Genomic DNA, 20,433 nt, shown 5'->3' with positions numbered 1-20,433 from the left:
GATTTGTCACTCCTAAACTTCTACTTTATTTTCTCCTATGTTTATCTTAATTGAAAAAACAGTGCTGTGTCACATAGTCTTGGTAGAAATTGGTTGATTGGGTTTTAGAATGGTGCCAGAGTAGGCATTCTGAAAGGTTCTTTCTTTGAAAAATAAGTAGGTATGGGCAAGGCATATTGTTGATGGTAATTTTGGTCTCACAAAAACTAAAATAAAATTTCAAGGACTCCCCTTTCCTATCAAAAAAAAAAAAAAGAGAGAGAATGGAGGAGAAACACAGATGTCATTCTGGTACAGTGGAGTTTCTCTGAGAGTAGATCTCTCAGTGCTCTGAATGCATCGTTGTCAGGATCAGAGTATTGGACCACCAGCTAAAAAGGGGAACTGATCTTGGGTCTCCGATCTTCAGCCAAGTAGCTCAAAGAAAATTGAAGTTGTACCATCTTAGCAGCAGCCTCTGGCTACTTGCAGATGTACAAATAAATTCTTTCTAGAGAAAATCTTTCGAAATTTAGGACCCAAAGACACTACAGACTGTGATCGGGCAATAAGATCACAATCAAAGAACAAGAAGCACAGGAAAAAGCAAGACATGAATGAATCAGCAGAAACAAATTTAGAATTCCAAGGACTGCATATGTTAAAGAATCATACATAGAACAGCTATATATGGAATGTTAAAAAAAAATAACAAATGCAATCATGAAAGTTAGAAAGGGACAAGAATAGGCAGATTGGGGAAAAATGAGACTTCTAAAATTAAAAAATATCATTATTTTAAGAAAAAACTCAACCAGTGGATTAAAAAATCATATCGTATATTATGTATCTTTATACATATGATAATAAGAGAGACAAGTAAAAGGAAAATATAAAAGAGGAATAAAAATATGTGGGGGCTTCCCTGGTGGCACAGTGGTTGAGAGTCTGCCTGCCGATGCAGGGGACACGGGTTCGTGCCCTGGTCCGGGAAGATCCCACATGCCGCGGAGTGGCTAGGCCCGTGAGCCATGGCCGCTGAGCCTGCATGTCCGGAGCCTGTTGCTCTGCAACGGGAGAGGCCACAACAGTGAGAGGCCCACGTACTGCAAAGAAAAACAAAAACAAAAATGAAAGATGTGGAAGATAGAATAATAAAATCTAACATATACTGAGCTGGATTTTAAGAAAGCACAAACAGAAAGAATAGAGAGCATGTAATACTTGAATAATGGCTGTAAATTTCCTAGAACCAATGAATCCACAAAGTACATCATATCCAAAATAGGAAAAATAAGAACTCATGTTTCTAGACATGTAGAATGCATGAATTCTACAGTAGAATTGCAGAATATAAAAAATATAGAGAAAAGGCACGATTTTGAAATTAGTTAGACATATAGAAGAGACCATTGACAAAGGAACAACAATTAGAATTAAAGCAGACTTCTTAGCACAAGAGAAAACAGAAAATTTAAGAATACTGCTCTCAAAGTTATGATAGAAAACATTTATCAACTCCAAATCATCTAGGAACAGAGGTAAAATAAAGACATTTTAGAGATAAACAAAAAGAGTTCATCACCAAAAGACCTACCATAGAAGAAATCCTACAGGACGGACTTCAGTTAGAAGAAAAATGATTCCAAAAGGATAGTATAAGAAGCAAGAAGTGAATAAATTAAATAATATACATAAATCTGAACAAACATTACCTACATAAAATAATAATATTTCAAGAAGAGAACTCAAATACTGGGTAAAAATATCATTCATGAGTAAAAGAAAGAATCATAAAGGAAATTGAAGTACATCTAATTGAAAAATAATAAAAATATTACATAGCAGAAAGCACGCCATGCTGTGTAAGCAGTTCATAAATGGAAATGTATAACAACTTCTCTTATTATAAAATAATAAAGTTCAAAAATGAATGAGCTAAGCATCCTACTTACAAATTTAGCAAAAGAAAAAGCCCAGGGAAAGTAGAAGGTAATAAATAATTACAAGAGCAGAAATAGGAAAATAGAAAATAAAGATACAATAGAGATCAACAAAACCAGAAGTTGAACTGATGAATTGATTATATAAACTTTAGAAAGACTGATCAAAATAAAAGAAACAAGAAACTAATAATGAGAATAATGATGGTGGTAGAATAACAAATATTGTAGGGATTGAAAAGATAGTGAGTTTACCAAGATCAACTCTATAAAAATAAATGTGAAACCTTGCAATAACGTCATAAAAATATTATTTACTAAATTTGACTGAAGAAGAAATAACTTGAATAGTTATTTAAATAGTTGTTTAGCTATTAAATTTTAAACAGTGTATAAAAATTGTTCAAAAATTAAGAGCTGCTGGCTTACATGGGGTTTTTTTCTTTCTTTTAATTTTTACTTTATATTGTAGTACAGTTGATTAACAATGTTGTGTCAGTTTCAGGTGTACAGCAAAGTGATTCAGTTATACATATACGTGTATCTATTCTTTTTCAAATTCTTTTCCCATTTAGGTTATTACAGAATATTGAGCAGAATTCCCTGTGCTATACAGTAGGTTCTGGGAGCAATTTGCCTTTGCTAACTGAAACAGCCCAAAACAATTAATTTACACTGCATTCAACCATGAAGAACTGCAGAATACTTCCTCTGCTAAAGCTTTATATTTTCTAATTAAAGACTTAGATTTTCTATTACTAAAGGTTTAAGGAGTATCTAAATTAATTCTAATATTCTTCCTTTTTCAATCATTCTGTGGAAATGTTGACACTTCTCATAGTATTCAAGTCATTAGTTTCTAATTAAAATATATACACATATAGGAACATAAACCTGTCTTTAGAAAAATAATCCTCAGTGCCAGTGTAAATCAATCCAACATTTTTATTAAGTAATTCTGCCATTCTGATGTGTAGTTTTGTTTATTTCACTGAAGCATGAATTTGAGGCAAGAGCTCTAAGGAAGAAAAAAAAGTAAATACGTTTTGTTCTATTTCTATTAATTTTTAAATACTGCATAGTTTCTTTTCTTTGTTTGTTGTTTTTTTTTTTTTTTGCTGTACGCGGGCCTCTCACTGCTGTGGCCTCTCCCGTTGCGGAGCACAGGCTCCGGACGCACAGACTCAGCGGCCATGGCTCACAGGCCCAGCCGTTCCACGGCATGTGGGATCCTCCCTGACCAGGGCACGAACCCGCGTCCCCTGCACCGGCGGGCAGACTCTCAACCACTGCGCCACCAGGGAAGCCCCTGCATAGTTTTATATCTAAATCAAATTAAATAATTCATTATAAAATTCTTATTTAAAAGATGAAAAATAAAAAAGTAGATATAGTTTATTGGGCATCATAAAATATTCTATGCCTCAAATAATCTGTACCCAGAAACATTTTTGACAGCCTCATTCCTTTTAAATTAAAAGAAAATTTTAAATGATTTAATGAGTGAGGCAACTATAGGAAAAAATAATTACAATAAACTAATAAACCAAAGTCTGTCTGACTTTGAAACAGATACCTAGAGGTGTCCTCATGGGAGTCAAATCACAAATAATTTTTCCAAGGTGAGCAACTGAAATGTCAACAATTTATAAAATATCTTAGGACATCACTCATTCATTCATTAAAATAGCGTTACCAAATTCTTAGATGGCAGGTACCTGTGCTAGGTATTGTAGATTTGTGTTAGAATAAGCCTCAAATTCAAAAAATGAAATAATTTAGAATTCATTTTCAAATACTTATCATGAATAGAACATATTTGGTTTCAAAATTATGATTTGATTTTTATTCAGAGTAATTAAATAAGTTTTTTGGATGAGCATATTCAAATCAAGACTAAATTCATTACTTTAATAAGATAAAGTTTAGATGAACCTCTCTTCCTAAAGCATTCACATTGGCTACTTTTGAAAATGCATTTATCTTAATGATTTCAAAATGTCCTTCCTCAGTATTCTTATAAGGGAGGCTGAGTTAACAGCCTAGTATTATGTACTCCTTACTGAGCTGTTAATAGCTTTACAGTCTTTCAAAGAATACACCTGCTGCTCATAAAAACATTTGTGTTGCTGCAGAATTTGGCTGTGTTTTAATATCATATATTTGCAGTGACCTTGTAGAATCCACACTGATCTAATATTTTTAGGGGAAAATAAGTAAAAATAGACATCTTCCCATTTACTTGAGTATATCATTGGAAAATTAGAAAATTTCATTATTACGAATTCTAATATTTGAAAAGTTGTTTTCCTTTAATGTTTCTAACTTTCATGGTAAACACTATTTGAGTTTGTTTAGGTGTTTTTTCTTGAATTTTTTTTTTTTTTTTTTTTTTTGCGGTATGCGGGCCTCTCACTGTTGTGGCCTCTCCCGTTGCGGAGCACAGGCTCCGGACGCGCAGGCTCAGGGGCCATGGCTCACGGGCCCAGCCGCTCCGCGGTATGTGGGATCTTCCCGGACCAGGGCACGAACCCGTGTCCCCTGCATCGGCAGGCGGACTCCCAACCACCGCGCCACCAGGGAAGCCCTATTCTTGAAATTTTGTCTCAATTTATATATGTTGAAAAAGACAGGTTTATGTTCCTATGTGTGTATATATTTTAATTAGAAACTAATGACTTGAATACTATGAGAAGTGTCAACATTTCCACAGAATGATTGAAAAAGGAAGAATATTAGAATTAATTTAGATACTCCTTAAACCTTTAGTAATAGAAAATCTAAGTCTTTAATTAGAAAATATAAAGCTTTAGCAGAGGAAGTATTCTGCAGTTCTTCATGGTTGAATGCAGTGTAAATTAATTGTTTTGGGCTGTTTCAGTTAGCAAAGGCAAATTGCTCCCAGAACCTATATTTCATCCTTCTGTATCACACAAGGACATTTAAAGAAGGCAATCAATGCAATCATTATTCCCATATGTCCCTTGATTCTTGCGATTTCATGGGGTAAATCACAGCAGGTAGATGGACGAAATCTTTCTAATTTAGTTATGCCCGAATGTGTTTAGCTATTACAACTGCTGATATCAACAACCCCTTGGTAATTTTCTTCCTATTTAGTGAATTGTGCATCATAACATTTTTACCTTAATATATTTAACAGCTACATATTTTTAATAGACCACCATATAGTCCTTCTGAAGACTTAGTTCACTGGTTAGTTAGCACAGTGGCTAAGGTTTTTTATTGCTATTCATCTGTAACATGACAAATAGGTGGTGGTAGCTGACAGATGTATAGTGCCTCTTAGCTCCTGAAACATGTCACATTAAGGATTATTACAAATCACTATTTTTAATTCATTGTACCAGTGAGAGCTACATTAGCAAGTAGTCAACTGGTCATGCTCACAGATGCAAGTACTAACTTGAGGCCCAAGTAGTGAACTCTAAAGGTGGATCTGTCATCTGAAGAAATTTCTAGACACTGGTGTTATTCTCACCCATAGATCTCAACTGCACCCCTAATCACATAAAACATCAGACTCCTGGGCATTCAGCTGATTTTTCCTACTAACTTTATTGACATGGAATTAAAAGATGAAAGTTTCTGTAGTTCTGAGTGATGAATTTACTAAATAACGAATGCAATTCCCATCTACTAACTCGGAATATAATTCATTATTAAAATATTACGTCTTAACCTAAGTGACAGATTTTTCTACCAACTACATAGACATCTATTTAATAATACCAATAGCAACAATAACAATTCTATCTTGTATATGAAGAGGACATTCTAGTTTACAATATGCTTTCCTATGCATTCTCATTTGATGCAACACAACAATATTGTGAGGTGGATGGAGCTGAGGTTTTTATGTTTATTTTTCATCTGAGTGTGCTCTGGCTCAGTAATATTATGACATGCTTACATTCATCTCTCTGTGAGTCAGAGAAAGACAGCACTGTATCTCTAAATTCCAACTCAGTACTTTAATTAGTAAGGTCATCAGTTTACCAGTAAATATAGAATATCCTGTTGATATTATAACAGAATTAGTAATCTCAGAATAAAGCCTTGAGAAGCTCTTAGTTTTTTTGATCTGTAACATAGATATCCTCCTAAACTCACTATGATAGAAAAATTGAAATGAAAGTTCAAATAAAGGAAATTAGTTTGGCTCACTCTTTCTAGTTTGCCTTCATAGATGAGTTTAGATACTTAATTTTTGTGACAAAAGAAATAACAGTTTTATTCTTCCTAATGAGCCTCTTGCCTTATTACCTTGTAAAAAGAGGAGGTGATTTGATGAGTAGTCAAAATCCCATGAAATAGCAACAAAATACAAGCTATTTACACCTTTGTTAGACTAAGTATTGTGAACATCAGTCTCATACTATGATTAGGATTGTGAATTATTTGTAATATATAGAATCTAGATTATCTTTACCTCTGTGTTTGTCAATATATTAATAAAAAGGGAATATAAACTCTAACATAATATATAAAGTTCTTAATGATATGTGGCTGTAGTACAATACTTAATATTGGAAGCTACATAGTGTAATAAATAACAGCACAGAATCCAGAGCTAGACTCCCTGGATTCAAATCCCAGCTCTATCACTAATTTATTGAGTAACCTTGGACAACTTATTTGATCTTTCTGTATCTCAGTCTTGTCATTTGTAAGACCTACTTCACAGAGAAGCTTTGAGGATTTTCTGGGTATTGGGAGTGCTTATAGAGCCTGCAAAATAATACTATGAAAGTGTTAACATTAAAAAAAAATTAACTATATTATGTTCTGTTTATACTTTCAATTGATTTGTTTTGACTAATTTAACCTGTTGTTGCAGGCCTAAAATTTATCTGACTCTTCCAAAGAATCAGATAATTGGAATGTTTAAGTTGATTAAGTTTCATGTGTTAAGACAGAATCTTCAAAATACCATCACCCAATCTAGTGACAAAAAATAGAATCAATCCATATTAGAGGTCTATGAAATGCAAGTTAATGGTCAATCTGCTTGTTCCAGGTACCTATTACTGCATAACTACCCCCAAAAGGTAGTGGCTTAAAAATAACAATTAATAAGTCTTACATCTCATGAATCTCTGGGTCAGGTAATTTGAACAGGACACATCAGGAGCAGCTCATCTCTGCTCCACAATTTCTGGGACCTCAGATGGGATGATAGAAAATAGGCTAGGGGCTGGAACACCTGAGGAATGGCTATGCTTAGGAGCTCATCATCATCCCCTCTCCCTCCACCTCCCTCTCTTCTCTCCCACCTCACCTCCTCTCTCTTCAGGGCTCCTCCAAGTGGCTACCTTGGTCTTCTACATAGCTTAACAGTCTCAGGCTAGCCATACAATTCAGAGTTCCAAGCAAAAAGTGAAAATTGCCGGATTTCTTAGAGACTGGGCAATTAATTGACAGTGTCTCACTTCTACACTATTTTATTGGTCAAATCAGTTACAGGCTAGACCAGATTCAAAGGGTGGGGGGCAAAGATCTGACTTTTCAATGAGAGGGGTGTAAAAGAATTTGCCACCATCTTTAATCTGCTGTACTACTTGATTTTAGACCTACATAATATTATATTACCTGCTTTGTTTCTAGTCTGTACTAATTTTAAAAATAAGTATATTTTAGTACTAAGCCAAAGCAAATTTATTAATTTTGAATGTGTATGAAATTCTAAAAATTTAAAACTATTTCAATAATTGTATCTGGAGATATTGTAGGGTAAAAAAATAGTTAATTTAGAAAAGTACAGCAAAAAAAAGAAAAGAAAAGAAAACTTCCACGAAGAAGTTTTTCAGTTCTTTGAATCTGGACTGTACATTGGGTTGTGCCAATGTGGTCATTTCAAATAAAATAGAATTATACAGATCAGATTACCCAAATTTGAAAATAAGAAGATTTCTGCATGTGTAAGGAAAAAGCATCCATTACTAGCACCACTACCCCCCACCAAGAACAAACTGCATGAATACTTAAAATGGGCAACATTTGTGACTACCAGCAAAGAACTTCTTCACTGTGGTCCAGATTATATTTTATTTTACCCTAAATTTAACTTATTACTTCATCATAATTTTTTTCTAATTTGATTTCAAAACTAGTTTATATATGGAGTAAATAAATAATATACATCCATTGTTTGATAATGATGCAGATTAAAATAATATTTCTGGAAAATGAGTTTGCTTTGCCTTGAATTCCTTTTCTTGCTTTTAACGCTGTCTGTAGTCATCTACACACTTATAAGTTCCTTTGACTTTAAACAGCAGCATTGAAACTAGAAGAACCATGTGTGTGTGTGTGATCTGTGGGAAGCTGTCAATTACTGCAATGTTTATTAATATTATATTACTTATTTTCTGTCAGTGATGAGATATTACTCAGTTTCCAGTCACAGTATCTTGATAAACCTATTTATTGTATTTTATTATAAATCTTGAGGCATTCATTTGATGCACATTTTAATATTACTAGTTCTCTGAGGACATTTAAAGGCAATGACTGCCTTAGATTATTAACTGAAAATACTGAGTTATTTAGAGTATAATGGGATGCTTTTCGAGTCAAGATGATATCACTTACAAAGAAGGTTTAAAATCTCTCTTTTGAGGAGGTGGGACTGCATTCCTTGAAACATAACTTATGCTTTGTACATCAATCTTTTTTTTTAAACATCTTTATTGGAGTATAATTGCTTTACAATGGTGTGTTAGTTTCTGCTTTATAACAAAGTGAATCAGTTATACATATACATATGTCCCCATATCTCTTCCCTCTTGCGTCTCCCTCCCCGCCACCCTCCCTATCCCACCCCTCTAGGTGGTCACAAAGCACTGAGCTGATCTCCCTGTGCTATGCGGCTGCTTCCCACTAGCTATCTATTTTACGTTTGGTAGTGTATGTATATCTATGCCACTCTTTCACTTTATCCCATGTTACCCTTCCCCCTCCTCGTATCCTCAAGTCCATTCACTAGTAGGTCTGTGTCTTTATTCCTGTCTTGCCCCTAGGTACATCAATCTTAATAGATATCTTTGTTTCAATTTTGAACAAAACAAATATATCTGTCATCAGATCACAATTAAGACCCATCAACAAATATAACAAAAAAATTAAAGTTTCACGATGGCAACAACATACATTTAAATGGGAAAGATAAAAATGAAAAATAAATCTTCAGAAAGTGTTTTCTTCCTATTCTAAATGAGACTAAGGCATTCTCATGCTTGTACATTTAAATGAATTTCTGCCCCTTTTCAATGCAAGAAGCAGCTCTTGTATCACCATATTTTGCAGCTAATTTGGACAAATGTAAGCCTTTAATGATACTCAGAGAAGATAACTGTTTTTCCATGGACACTTCTACAAAGCGGTTTTTTTTTCATATTCTAAGGCAATTTCACTCTAGTGAAATTCTGCCTTCTTTATTATTCTTATCTATAAATCTTACCTTCCTTATTATTCACTTTAATTCCGTCAGAATATCTAGCAATGAAGAAACAGTTTTGGAGGCCAGCCACCTGCATTTACTGTCTAGTTATTTCATTTTCAAAGACTTCTTCTCTACTATTCTTCATATTTCTTACCTATCATATAATTCAGTTAGTACTGTTGTGAAAAAAATTAACTGCTCTATATTTTTCTTTTCTAAAAAACATGTTATACCTCCCAGCTTTATTAATTTTTAATCCACATTCCACAATTAAGGAAGAATTAATCAAAGTACCACGCATGTGTTACCTTTCTAGTTTATGCCACTCCATTCAGCCATGTTCTTCCAATGGTTTAACTTTGAAAACATTCAGTTTGACATTTGGAATACCATTTATATTTGAAGAAGTCAACATATGTGTAGTAATGTTTCCAAAGATGTTTAGTGTGGTTTTTTTCCTCTCAGTGGCATTTATTGATAACTTACCCTAATTTTATGATAAAAGTTGTTTTTTAACTAGCCTTTTCTATAGCTATTTTAGTACTTGACCTAAATTACTAACATCAGCAGTAATTTGTAAACTTTTCTAAAAAATGTCTAAACTAAGTGTAATCCTCAAATATTCTTATAGTGATTATAATTTCCTTTTCATTTCTCCCTTTTTAGATAAATAATTTTATTCATCCTCAATACTTCAGTAAATATGAATTTTAAAAATGTTTTGTTCTACATATGTTCCCTCCTTTTTCTATCTGTATGTTATTAGTCTTGTCACCAAATTTACACATGGTTTTAAAATTCTTATAAATTACCCAAAACCTTAAAAATGAATGATAAATTTAAAGTTGTTGTTTGTCTATGACATACTTTTAAGAAAATCATTAAGGAATTTTGGGATGGAGACACTTTCTTCAGAGACAGGTATCAAGCTTTAAACATTGAATTTCTACTCGAACACCATTATAAATATTTATAGAGTAATAGAGCATGGAGGAAAAATCTATATCCCATCTGCAATAAGGTAGGTTACACAAAGACAGATGGGAAAGTTAAAATTGAATAAATATTAAAATATATATGTATTAAAAGATATTTCAGCACAAATCTTAGGTTTTTCAAGCATATCGTTTTGCAAAGTATCTTTTGACAAGTAGAATCTTGGCTGTTCTCCACAATGTTCTGAAGAAAACAAGCCAGCTATAATGACATAATATTATTGCATTTTGATTATGGAAGTACCATAAGCCAGCAAAACAATTTTTCTCATCTCTCATTTGAATTATCATTCATTTATGCACACTAATTTTAAATTGCTATAACAATATGTATAATTTAAAAGCTAAACATATAGAGCAATTAATTCATTAATTTATTTGTTCAGTATACTTGGCTAATGTATCATGATGTATCATGTATCATTGCAATTATGAGAGGTTACAATATGCTTGAAACACTGCATTAAGCCGTGAGAATATAGAGGTTAACAGGCAAGCAAAACACTTATAAAATTTTTAGAAAGACCTCTCACAGCATCTGTAGAATTACTTCAAGGCATAGGTCTATCATTGCCCTAAATTAAATGCACCACCTATTGATAATAACTCCTAAAAGAAAGAAATAATGCTAAACACATTTGTTGGAGCCTGTGAAAGGGTTTTACGTGTTATTTGGCTTTTTATCTTACAACAAGCCTGACCCTTTGAGATTGTATAATCTTCACAGTTTTCACAGACAAACTGACTGCCACTAGGACTCCATTGGTCTCATTCTATCACCAGTATTTTGTAAAGGTCACACTGGAATAATCTAGCCATTTTCCCTAAAAGTAAATTTAACCACAATTTCAAGCAGTTAATTATCTACATGTAACTTATCTGTTCTCTGAAAATCAATTATGAATGCTTAATTCTAGAGCAATATACTGCTCCCATCAGGTATACTTTGCTGCCATCTCCTACTATTGCTCAACATTTAATGTTCAAGGAGTGCATTTAATTTCATTTTAGGTGAAACAAGATACACATTGGAAGGAATATAAGAAAAAAAGTCATGAATGTGTTTAAAAGTGATTTAGGGTTATCTCCTGTTTTGGATTACTGGGAATAATCAAAAGTTGATTATAGTAAATTATAGCTGTGGTATACTAAATGATACTTCTCCAAAAGTGCAGTCAAAAAGTAGTTGTGTACTTAGTACTTCTACATTTTTCTTACTTATGCTTAATTTGTAATTTTGTCATAGCAGTAGCCAATTTTTACTTTAAAAAAAATTCAGAACAGCTTACCCAATAACTTAGAACACCCTACCAACCAGCTTGTTAACCCCTTCTCTCCCCCAATTAGAAACTCCCTCTTGTATACTTAAATGATTGTGAGAAAAGAAGGTAACTCTTTTGGCTACCAGCAACAAAACCCAACTCTGATGATTATTTAAGGATGTCAAAATGTAGAATCCAAGGCAGAGCACAATGTTCTAGACTCAGGAAGGCAACAGTCAGAAAAGCTGAGGTTATTCAACGTAATTCTCTTTCTGTATTTTTCATGATGGATTCCGTGTCTTTGGATAGGAAATGCATAATTATTTTCACTTGCTTTTATCTCCAGGGCAATCAGCATTGTTGGGCACCAGCCCCATTTTCTCCTGATTGTGGGGCTAATTTAGATCTGGTCACAGGAGAATCAGTGTGAGCTGGAAGCCTTCTCAATTTATGCTCCTACATTGGAGCAAGAGTTCTAGTAGTCCAGTTCCCAATGATATGTGACCAGAGCTGCACCAGCTGTTAAATGATGCCTAGGTATTCCTTTGTGAATATCAATCAGTAGATATGTATTAAACACTAACTATGCATCCAGCATTCCTTTGCTTTTTTGTTTTGTTTTTTGAAGCAACTATATATCACATTTTTGAGGAAATTGCTGACTACTTAGGGATATATATTGATACGCATTGAAATAACTAGAGGAAGGAGTCAGGTAGTATAAAATTATTCCTTCATTCTTTGAATCATTCCTTGAAAATCATGCAACAAAATAAAAAAATTTTTTTAAAATCCCCCCATCTCACCCCAATATCTATTTATTTGAAAATTTAAAATATTATCTTAAATAACACATATTAAAGGGTAAAAGACTTAAATTATAAACTATTCTAAAATGAAAGACATTGAGCTACATATATATCCAAACCTTAAAAAGATGAGGAAGAAGGAATGAATAAGTGTAAAATCAAAAATTAATGAAACTGAATCAAGAAAAGTATATTTGATTTAAAAAATCAAAATCCAGTGGTTTTGAAGACTGATAAACAAGCTTGACTAGAAGGAGGAAAATGTTATTTATGGAAGAGATTTTCAATAATAGGACAAGCCTAATTGTAAATTTACATCAATAAATGTACTATATAAATGTAATGGATAATTTTCTGTTGATTACCAAAACTGAATAAGAAGAATATCTGAATATAGGATGAAAAAATTTTAAAAGATGGTCAAATATCTGTCCCTGAAATGGTCTTTCAATTAAGGTTTCAATGAACAGATAATTACCATGTTATATCAATTGTTGCAGAACATTAAAAAATGAAAATTTTCATAATATATTCTCTTAAATATAGCTTAACCCAAATAGTATAACCAGATATTGATAATAAAAAAGGCTAAAATCAAGAAAACTCTAGGCCAAGATCATTTATAAAGAGAAGTATAAAAATTCTATTTGAAATATTATCAAACTGAATCCAAAATTGCAATAAAAATTTTAGAACTATATTATAACCAAGTATTAACAAGTAAGGTTTATCTTACGAATGCAAAGATAGTTCTTCACAAGTATATACTACATTAAGGTGAACAACATAGAATCACATTGGCAAATACAGATAAATTGTTTTATAACATTCAAAATCCATTTCACATTTTAAAAACAAACTACAAACAAAATTACAGTGTAAGAAAAAGGAAGAAAAGTTCTCACCTAGATATCTACTAAAAACCTAAATCAGACATGATTATATTTAACAGTTCCACATTAACAGCTAATCCATTCAAGAACAAAGAAAAATAAGATTCCTACTTTTACTGCTACTATGTAGTATTCTACAAAAGATCTTTGAATTACAGTTACGAAAACAAGGGATTTTCTTTTTTATACAGCAAACTGTTATAGATTTACTCATACAGGTCTTGCATATTTCTTGTCATATACTTAAGCATTATAAGGTTTCTGTTGCTATGGTATGTGGAATATTTTAAAATATAATTTTACTGGTCATTGCTAGTGTATAGGAAAGCAACTGATAATTGTATGTTGGCTAACTAACTGATTTATTAGTTCTAAATCTTTTCAGTTAATCCTCTACGAATTTCTAGGTAGACAGTCATAATTAATAGAGAGAAAATGATGGTTTATTATAGCTCAATCATTAGGAGAGACATTTTCCACATATTAAAAAAAACTATTGTTTTTAAATTTCAGTAAGATAATTAGGAAGAACCTGTGTACCTTATGGTTTGCCTGGAGTAGAGTAAGATTCTCTCTCTAAAAAGCTCTAAAAAAAGGTATAGATTAACACTTCTTTGGGATGAATTAAAGCAACTGATACAAGAATGAAAATAGATGACTTTTTAGGACTATAAGCTCTTATATAAGTATGCCTATTTTATGGACATGCTATAACTTCAGTTCCTGGGCTCACACAGCTCATTCTGATGCTCTATTTTGCCAATCCTACAACCGGAGTGCACTAGGAGTTCATGACTCTCTCAGAGATTGACTCATTCTAATTAAATTCAAAAGCAAACTGAGGAATAAAGCACTATGCCCATATATTGATCTTAGGGAAGCCTGTCCTTTCCAGGAACAAATATATTTATTTCTACTTCTATAGCACTTGGGAATTCACATTAGTAATCAGGAGATTGCAGCATCAAAGTAAAAATATGAAAAATCTTAAGGAATCTTTCAGCCAGGGTATGATAAGTACCTGTGCCCAGGTAGGGCTCATTATTGTAATGACCTATAAAATAAAATACACCAAATTCATTGTCTCTCTTCTTTGGAAAGCAATTGTTAAACTCCGGCAGGATCTAGTACACAAGCTTTCCTTTTCCTAGGGTCATGTGAAATAACTTCCTTTCATTCAAGTAAAATATTTTCAGGTTTGCTAATACCATTGTTTAGGCAACAGGATTCTTTGATAACCTTTCAAACTTTGTTTCTAGGCTGTGCAATTCTTGCTTTATCAGGGAAAATATCTTTCTGCAGATAATGAATCATGTTCTAAATGTGGTTTTAATTTGTTTAGTTTTGAGAGATTATTATGGAGACATCTCAACAGTCTTCTGTCATGAATTGTTTGATGAATGTGTGTTTGTGTGTGTGTGTGTTTGTATGTGTGACAGAGAGGCAGGGTAAGAAAGACAGACACAAAAATGGAAAGAGAAAAGAGACAAAAAATGACTTAGATGACCCCTAGCAGAGCTATTAATATCCACTTTTTTCTTTTCTTAGGACTCTATAGCTTCAATCTCCTAGCCAGTAGAACAGGAGCTTTACCATTGGCTTAATTAGGACATTGCTAATTAAAAAATAACGATTGTGGTAGTAGAGTGCTAACTTTTAATAGCACTTTTACCTACTCCTGATGACTTAAACTTGGCATGACTTACTTGAAAGGATAAAGGAAAATCCAACAATGCTTTTAGTCTGTCCTCTTAGTACTGTTCTGTGAATAAAGCCATGTAGAGTACCATCGTGCATAAAAAATTCTAGAAGAATCTCCTGGACCTTATCAAAAAAATTCTATTCTGAAGCCCCAAACACGAATATTTTATGTTCCTTGGAAGATTGGGTGAATTATAAGCCCCTTGGAATTTCCTGGAATCTGTCTAGAAAAAAAATAAAGGCAGAATGATTGGATGTGTTAACCTTAGTAGAAAATAATTTTATCTTTGAAATTTTCAATGTTGAAAATTGTTTCTACCAATGAGGAACTATTTATATAAAAGTATTCTAATGCCATCAAATCATTACTATCTCGTTCACAGTTTGTCTTAAATTTGAAGTTATTTCTAGTGATCAGATAATCAAGAACATAAAGTGTGAAAAAAATAACCTTGGCACAAAGTCTAATTTATAAGCATTTTTGCCCTGCACATATCTGCCTAAATTGGATAGTGAAAAAGCACAACTTTAACAGAAGCCATTGACTAGTTATGTGACGTGCTTTGGTAAGTTACTTATTCTTTCTGCACCAATTTCATCATATGCTAAGTGAGACTAAAAATATTACCAGTTCTTATTGCTTCACAAGATTATTATGAGTACTACATAAAGAATGTGTGTGAAAACACCTTGCAAATTGTAAAGCACTGCATAAATCATGGTTGTTATCTTGTGATTGCTGATATATATTTAGATCTATATATCTGTACAAAAAAACTCTACAACATAATTTTTAATCACATATGTAATCCAATTAGTTTAACATTTTTAAAAAATACAACAATGTGGTAACATATTACAGAAAACCCCCTAGACCCAAAGACTTTAAGAGAAAGCAAACCAGCTGAAAGATGACCACTTTGTGGGCCTATTGCATCTACTTCCATAAGTGGGACGGTAAACTCAAGAGATTAAGATGAGGCGTGATGAGAATCAGTCACAGCAGAAGAGAGTGGACTTGTATTTCTAACATACAAAAATTATAGAATATAATTGCTTAGGTAGAACTTTGGTGATTATGTAAGCCAGATCTACTATAGAGCCCTAAAACCATACCCATAGAGAGCATTCAGTGAATGTCAGTGCAATGAATGAATTTTCTGTATGAGCAAATCAAAGTCTTGAAGGTGACTTACCAAAGTACATAATAGAAGCAGAACCAAAATCGAGCCAAGACAGGAGAATTCTAAACCAGAATTCTTTACATGCTGCCTTCTGTTGATAACAGACCATGTTACCTCTGGTTGTAGAAAGATGCAGCCATAGTGACTGGACACCTGAGCCTATTTCTTTTAACTAAGTTAGTTTTCAGATTGAATGCTAAGAGGGTCCAGACTCTAGTAAGAACATCCCTGTTAGTGACCATGAAGAGTTGACATCTATAGAGATAAAACATAGAGTCAGTATTTTAAGCAAATGAAAGGTTCAATGTAACAATAAGATTAGACTCCCAGGAAAACCTAGATCCTCAGCAGCTGGGACGGGGCAATTCCTGAGACTAAGCTGCAGACTCTGCCCTTGAGAAGAGAACCTTAAATAAAAGTCTATATCTCTAGAGAGTAATACATGCATATTGTTTGACAGTGAATGCTCTGTGTTCACACTGTAGTTCTGAACTATGTTTTCAGTATATGTGAATACAAATATATAAAATAGAAATTTTATATATGTTTATTTTAGGAAATGATATACATAACAGTACATTAAAGTGCATTGCTACTAAATGATTTGTCCCATGATTGATATTATTATTTATGCTTACCCAAGGGGAAGTAGTGCAAAAACTGTTTCACGTTCAGCCAATGCGCTAATGCTTCTCAGTACAGAAGACTGCCAGTGCTCTCCTATCCACAGTCCAGTGTACTTTGCAACCCATGGGATTATGCCTTTGGAGCTTCACTTTATGCCATTTATTTACTGCCTGACAACCTGTTTTGACCCTTAAAAGGGTGAATAATCCTGGATCTGCACAAAGACTAAAAAAAATAGTGTATTTATGGAAATTAGTAAATACTCAGAACTGGTTGATAATATATCATGAAAACTTATGAAGTACAGTAGTGCAGTAGTTAGAGTGAAATTTGTAGACTTAAATTGTATTTGAAAAGGTGTACTGACAATTAGTGAGTTAAGCATGAAATGTAAAAAGTTAGAAGACAATATAATTAACACAAAAAAAGAAGAAAGAAAATAATTTATAGTAAGAGCAGGTATTAAATGAAATAGAAAACAAAGAAACAATAGAGAGATAAAGCCAAAAGTTGGTTCAAGCCTCTGGAAAGCTTGATCAAGAAAAAAAAGAAAGTACTAAAGTGAATAATATTAAGAATGAGAAGATTTTATTATGGATTTAGCAAGGGTAAAAAACTTATAAGATAGTTTTATGAACAATGGAATGTATTACCTAGGAAAGTTGAAGACATAGGTTTTATACAAATAGCAATTCCATATGGTACAAACTCTAGAAAAACTCTCACACATACCCTATTCAAGCATGTTCAGAATTGAGCCCCCATGGATGAATAAAGAGATCTCGATGGCTCTGCAGCAAAGCACTGTCTCTATCTGGTGACAGCTACTTTGAACTGGAGTTGATGTGTCAGGAGAAAGGCAATTAGCCAAAGTTCTGGGACAGTAAGTGCCCTATGCTTTTCATGGGTAAGTGCTAACTTAGTTTCCCAAGAGCTTGGAAACACCAGGAGGAGAGGGGGCTGATATGCACTGGAAGGAGGAACTCGCATGACTGTTCTCTGAGCTCTCTTTCTTGGCATGCTCCGAGGAGGCAAGGTGTGAGGCGAGGCAGCTACCCCCGCACTGCTGTGTTGTAGGCTGGGGAACCATGTAAGCATACTTCCTACTTAATGATTTTTATTTCAGGGATATAGCTACAGATACACTTCTGTATAACAGCAGACATGCTAAAAGCTATTTGCAAAAGGAGTCCTTTGCTCCCTGTAACTTTACTGAGTAATAAATTACTATTTAGCTATGTTTTTGTGAAGCAGCAAAGACATAATGTGTAATTATTATGGTGCCATTCTAAGTAAATTTTTCAATCTGTATCTCCTCTCTTTAAGGATAAGACTAAATTCTTTTTTTCAGGATTTTAAAATTCTCTCAATCATAATTTCATACTGTGCAATGCTACTCAGAATACCCCATAACTCTAATGTTGCAGAAAATTCTGTGAGAGGTGGAATATTCTCCTCTTCTACGTAAGAATGAACAATCCAAAAGTTTTTACAAATTTCTACCAGAAACAGTATTATCTCTTCCAATAGAACACAAACTTTCTTTCTCCACAATATGGGTGTTAAACCGTCTAATTATAAAGGCCTTCATCTTAGAAAGCTTCTTCTTTAGGCCCTTAGCAGATAATTACTGCCACCAATGATTTTATAGAATTTATTTTCTTGGATTTTATAACAGGCAGATATTTATTTACTTTCTAATCTGGAAATGACCTAGGGATACATATAAGTTACAATTTCTCTGTTTTGTCTTTTTTATTTAAAATGTTGCTATTGTTAACTCATTTTTCTTTGTACTTTGTGTTTAATAAACAGTTGTATTTGGGGTATAGATGACAAATTCAATTCCTCAGCTAGACAGAGAATAACCATGTAGCATACAAAGTTCTGACAAACAAGGCCATAAAGTTTTAAAATGATCTTTAAGGATTTTTTTTCCTCAAAAGTAGCTTAAGGAAAATGATTTTCATAGTTCTAAATCTTATAGCATCACCAGACATTAAATGCAGTTTGATACATTCTGCATGTATGTAGGTTACTTCGTTTGCCTGGAAGGTCTCCTGAACAACAGATATTTTCAGGCAAAGGCTAAATGAAATCTTGATGGGAATATTATAGATCGAATTTAAGCATCAAATGAGTGACTTAATTAATGATCTTGAAAGTTACTTCCATCTCTGAGAATCTCTATCTTTAGATATTTTATAATGAGAATAGTGGAGAATTAACTCAAGGGCCTGGTAGCCTAATTTGACCTATGAATTTAGAAGAGTTGTTCATACAAAAATATTTTTTTTCAGATACCGTACTAGAACACCATTATAAAGTTATTGAACAATAACACTATACAAAAACAGTATTGACTTTAATGTGTTCCCACTACCAGCATATTGTGGACAGTCTCTTAAAGGCACAAGTAAATTGTTCTGAGGTGGTGGACAAGACAGCCCACTTAAAAGACCCTGAATGACGAGGGCATTCAGTCAGTTGTGGTTCCTGTTAGTGAGAAGAGGTAGTTTGGCAGTTAACCACGGGTGACTGGGAACCAAGCCTCCAGTCCTGCTGATTTCTGAGGTGTGCTGTCTTTCATAGTGTGCTGTGTCTTTGATGCTCCCTCACAGGCAGACCGTTTTAAAATCTACCTCACAGGGAGGGGGAAGAGTAAACTGGGAAGAAGTAAGAGAGCGGCGTGGACATATATACGCTACCAAATGTAAAATAGATAGCTAGTGGGAAGCAGCCGCATAGCACAGGGAGATCAGCTCGGTGCTTTGTGACCATCTAGAGGGGTGGGATAGGGAGGGTGGGCGGGAGACGCAAGAGGGAGGAAATATGGGGATATATGTATATGTACAGTTGATTCACTTTGTTATAAAGCAGAAACTAACACACCATTGTAAAGCAATTATACTCCAATAAAGATGTTAAAAAACAAATAAATAAAAAATAAAAATAAAAACAGCAAACCGGACAAAGGCTTCATGGTGTGACACAAGCCCAGGGTCTGCTGGCTGCATTAAATGAGAGCAAGAAGTCAACACAGTTGAAACATATACTCCCAGAGGGTTCTTTGAAAATAAGAAGTATGTACTGTTTTGGTTTTTTTTTTGTATTTAAGAAAAAATTTATTGGAGTGTAATTGATTTACAATGTGTGTTAGTTTCAGGTGTTCAGCTAAGTGATTCAGTTATACATATATTCATTCTTTTCTAGGTTTTTTTTCTCATAAAAGTTATCACAGAATATTGAGTAGAGTTCCCTGTGCTATATAGTAGGTCCTTGTTAGTTATCTATCATATATAGTAGTGCATGTATGTTAATCCCAAACTCCTGATTTATCCCTCTCCCCCACCCCACCTTTTCCCTTTGGTAACCATAAATTTGTTTTCGACTAAAAAAAAATCTACCTCACAATCATTATGTATCTCGTACATCTTTACAAAGTAAACTGTGGTATTTTGCAGAGGAGTCAACTCTCCCTCAAAGGAAAATTTTCATCATTTTATGTCTTAAGTTGCTTCAACTTCAGTGTTACTACTGGGGAATCACTGAGTTTCAGAACAATGCAGTTGACT

The 20,433-nt window shown here is 33.5% G+C and overlaps 1 protein-coding gene across 1 annotated transcript in view; it reads left to right on the top strand.

Moving 5' to 3' along the window:
* Nucleotides 1-20,433, top strand: part of EPHA6 (EPH receptor A6) — an 862,400-nt gene that overhangs the window by 541,375 nt on the left and 300,592 nt on the right. The gene's annotated exons all lie outside the window — the stretch shown is intronic.

Source organism: Phocoena phocoena, chromosome 4 (assembly GCF_963924675.1).
Source record: "Phocoena phocoena chromosome 4, mPhoPho1.1, whole genome shotgun sequence".
Lineage (NCBI taxonomy): Eukaryota > Metazoa > Chordata > Mammalia > Artiodactyla > Phocoenidae > Phocoena > Phocoena phocoena.
The sequence above is the reverse complement of the archived record's forward strand: the minus strand, read 5'-3'. Positions and strand labels throughout refer to the sequence as shown.